The sequence below is a fragment of the Oncorhynchus keta genome, unplaced genomic scaffold (assembly GCF_023373465.1).
Source record: "Oncorhynchus keta strain PuntledgeMale-10-30-2019 unplaced genomic scaffold, Oket_V2 Un_contig_2209_pilon_pilon, whole genome shotgun sequence".
Lineage (NCBI taxonomy): Eukaryota > Metazoa > Chordata > Actinopteri > Salmoniformes > Salmonidae > Oncorhynchus > Oncorhynchus keta.
Window position 1 is genome coordinate 30,001 of NW_026282757.1, and position 5,000 is coordinate 35,000.

The 5,000-nt window shown below is 44.3% G+C and overlaps 1 pseudogene; it reads left to right on the plus strand.

Annotated features, from left to right (window-relative positions):
- LOC118382541 (adhesion G protein-coupled receptor L3-like) overlaps positions 1–5,000 on the plus strand; it is a 46,357-nt pseudogene that overhangs the window by 29,247 nt on the left and 12,110 nt on the right.

Below are 5,000 nucleotides of genomic sequence, written 5' to 3' on the forward strand. Positions count from 1 at the left end.
CCTGTATTCTTCCTAACACACCTGTATCCTTCCTAAAACACCTATTTCCCTCCATAACTCCGCTATGTGTCCCTGTCTCCCCTCTCCAGGTGCGTAAGGAGTATGGGAAGTGTTTGCGTTCCCACTGCTGTAGTGGTAAGAGTGTAGAGACCTCCATCTCGTCCTCTGGAAAGAACCACACCTTCTCGAACCCCAGGACGATACTAACCACGGGGTCGCAGGTCATCTTGCCTGCCTGTACACCTGTATCCTTCCACAGAAGACTCCCAGGTGAGACCAGGTCCAGCACACCTGCTGGACGAACCTACAGTACAACCGATTCAGCTTTAACTCTGACTTCTGATTCTAGAAGTCTTGGAAAGTTATCTTGGAAAGTCACCTTTTATCCCTGTCTCTCTCTCTCTATCCTCCCCACTTCTCTTCCTCCCTCTTCCTCCTTCTCCCCTCACACCCTCCTCTCCCCTTCCTTCTCCTTCCTAACACACCTTCATCCTTCCCACTCCTTCTCTAACACACCTACTTCCTTCATCCCCCTTCCTTCTCACACCTCCCTCACCCCCTTCCTTCTAACTCCCTCCCTCTCTCCTCCTTCCTAACACACCTCTTCCTTCTCTAACCCTCCCCCCCTCCTCCTAACCCCTCTTCCTTCCTCACCCTTTATCCTTCCTCCCACTCCTCCCTCCTTCCTAACACCCTCCTTCCCCCATTCATCCCTCCATCACACCTGTATCAGGAGGATGTGGAACGATACAGTGAGGAAACAGGAGTCATCCTTTATGACAGGAGACATCACCAGCTCAGCCACACTCAACAGAGGTAACCAAGGATACTACTACCTATTCAGTATAACAATAACACTGTTATTTACAATGCGCTGACAGAGTAAAGAGAAGTTTAAATAAGTTCCTCCTAATGCTATCGTTAGCCCACTGCTGATGTCACTTCCTCTATGAAGGACAGAAGAGAGGAAGTCTTTGGCATGGCCCACTACACTAAGACTGGCCCACTACACTAAGACTGGCCCACATTCCCCTCAGACTGGCCCAGTACACTAAGACTGGCCCACTACACTCAGACTGGCCCACTACACTCAGACTGGCCCACTACACTAAGACTGGCCCACTACACTCAGACTGGCCCACTACACTAAGACTGGCCCACTACACTCAGACTGGCCCAGTACACTAAGACTGGCCCACTACACTAAGACTGGCCCGCTGCACTAAGACTTGCCCACTACACTAAGACTGGCCCACTACACTAAGACTGGCCCACTACACTAAGACTGGCCCAGTACACTAAGACTGGCCCAGTACACTAAGACTGGCCCACTACACTAAGACTGGCCCACTACACTAAGACTGGCCCACTGCACTAAGACTGGCCCACTGCACTAAGACTGGCCCATTACATTAAAACTGGCCCACTACACTAAGACTGGCCCACTGCACTAAGACTGGCCCACATTCCCCTCAGACTGGCCCAGTACACTAAGACTGGCCCTCTACACTAAGACTGTCCCACTGCACTAAGACTGGCCCACTATACTAAGACTGGCCCACTACACTAAGACTGGCCCACTACACTCAGACTGACCCACTACACTCAGACTGGCCCACTACAATAAGACTGGCCCAGTACACTAAGACTGGCCCTCTACACTAAGACTGGCCCACTGCACTAAGAGTGGCCCAGTACACTAAGACTGGCCCTCTACACTAAGACTGGCCCACTGCACTAAGACTGGCCCACTGCACTAAGACTGGCCCACTGCACTAAGACTGGCCCAGTACACTAAGACTGGCCCACTATACTAAGACTGGCCCACTACACTAAGACTGGCCCACTACACTCAGACTGACCCACTACACTCAGACTGGCCCACTACAATAAGACTGGCCCAGTACACTAAGACTGGCCCTCTACACTAAGACTGGCCCACTGCACTAAGAGTGGCCCAGTACACTAAGACTGGCCCTCTACACTAAGACTGGCCCACTGCACTAAGACTGGCCCACTACACTAAGACTGGCCCACTGCACTAAGACTGGCCCACTGCACTCAGACTGGCCCACTACACTAAGACTGTCCCACTACACTCAGACTGGCCCACTACACTAAGACTGTCCCACTTCTACAAAACTGTCCCACTACACTCAGACTGCCCCCCTACACTAAGACTGGCCCCCTGCACTAAGACTGGCCCACTGCACTAAGACTGGCCCCCTGCACTAAGACTGGCCCACTACACTAAGACTGTCCCACTACACTCAGACTGGCCCACTACACTCAGACTGGCCCTCTACACTAAGACTGGCCCACTACACTAAGACTGTCCCACTACACTAAGACTGGTCCACTACACTAAGACTGGCCCACTACACTCAGACTGGCCCACTACACTAAGACTGTCCCACTACACTAAGACTGGCCCACTACACTCAGACTGTCCCACTACACTAAGTCTGGCCCACTACACTAAGACTGGCCCACTACACTCAGACTGGCCCACTACACTCAGACTGGCCCACTACACCAAGACTGTCCCACTCCACCAAAACTGTCACACTACACTCAGACTGGCCCCCTACACTAAGACTGGCCCTCTACACTAAGACCAGTCTAACCTGTCTGACCAGTCTGACTAGTGTGACCAGTCTGACCAGGATTCAGTCATTATGAATACAGGATATTGGGATATTTCCTAACCCTGACAGTCATTATGAATACAGGATATTGGGATATTTCCTAACCCTGACAGTCATTATGAATACAGGATATTGGGATATTTCCTAACCCTGACAGTCATTATGAATACAGGATATTGGGATACTTCCTAAGACAGTCCCACTGAATGGAGGACTGGGATATTTCCTAACCCTAACAGTCATTATGAATAAGATTGGGATATTTCACTAACCCTGACAGTCATTATGAATACAGGATATTGGGATATACACTAACCCTGACAGTCATTATGAATGGAGGATACTGGGATATTTCCTAAACCTAACAGTCATTATGAATACAGGATATTGGGATATTTCCTAACCCTAACAGTCATTATGAATGGAGGATATTGGGATATTTCCTAACCCTGACAGTCATTATGAATACAGGATATTGAGATATTTCCTAACCCTAACAGTCATTATGAATACAGGATATTGAGATATTTCCTAACCCTAACAGTCATTATGAATACAGGATATTGAGATATTTCCTAACCCTAACAGTCATTATGAATACAGGATATTGGGATATTTCCTAACCCTAACAGTCATTATGAATACAGGATATTGAGATATTTCCTAACCCTGACAGTCATTATGAATACAGGATATTGGGATATTTCCTAACCCTGACAGTCATTATGAATACAGGATATTGAGATATTTCCTAACCCTGACAGTCATTATGAATACAGGATATTGAGATATTTCCTAACCCTGACAGTCATTATGAATACAGGATATTGGGATATTTCCTAACCCTAACAGTCATTATGAATACAGGATATTGGGATATTTCCTAACCCTGACAGTCATTATGAATACAGGATATTGAGATATTTCCTAACCCTGACAGTCATTATGAATACAGGATATTGAGATATTTCCTAACCCTGACAGTCATTATGAATACAGGATATTGGGATATTTCCTAACACTAAGAACAGTCATTATGAATACAGGATATTGAGATATTTCCTAACCCTAACAGTCATTATGAATACAGGATATTGGGATATTTCCTAACCCTAACAGTCATTATGAATACAGGATATTGGGATATTTCCTAACCCTAACAGTCATTATGAATACAGGATATTGGGATATTTCCTAACCCTGACAGTCATTATGAATACAGGATATTGGGATATTTCCTAACCCTGACAGTCATTATGAATACAGGATATTGAGATATTTCCTAACCCTGACAGTCATTATGAATACAGGATATTGGGATATTTCCTAACCCTAACAGTCATTATGAATACAGGATATTGGGATATTTCCTAACCCTAACAGTCATTATGAATACAGGATATTGGGATATTTCCTAACCCTAACAGTCATTATGAATACAGGATATTGAGATATTTCCTAACCCTAACAGTCATTATGAATACAGGATATTGAGATATTTCCTAACCCTGACAGTCATTATGAATACAGGATATTGGGATATTTCCTAACCCTGACAGTCATTATGAATACAGGATATTGGGATATTTCCTAACCCTGACAGTCATTATGAATACAGGATATTGGGATATTTCCTAACCCTAACAGTCATTATGAATACAGGATATTGGGATATTTCCTAACCCTGACAGTCATTATGAATACAGGATATTGAGATATTTCCTAACCCTGACAGTCATTATGAATGGAGGATATTGGGATATTTCCTAACCCTGACAGTCATTATGAACACAGGATATTGGGATATTTCCTAACCCTAACAGTCATTATGAATACAGGATATTGGGATATTTCCTAACCCTGACAGTCATTATGAATACAGGATATTGGGATATTTCCTAACCCTAACAGTCATTATGAATACAGGATATTGGGATATTTCCTAACCCTGACAGTCATTATGAATACAGGATATTGAGATATTTCCTAACCCTGACAGTCATTATGAATGGAGGATATTGAGATATTTCCTAACCCTAACAGTCATTATGAATACAGGATATTGGGATATTTCCTAACCCTAACAGTCATTATGAATGGAGGATATTGGGATATTTCCTAACCCTGACAGTCATTATGAATACAGGATATTGGGATATTTCCTAACCCTAACAGTCATTATGAATGGAGGATATTGGGATATTTCCTAACCCTGACAGTCATTATGAATACAGGATATTGAGATATTTCCTAACCCTAACAGTCATTATGAATACAGGATATTGAGATATTTCCTAACCCTAACAGTCATTATGAATACAGGATATTGAGATATTTCCTAACCCTAACAGT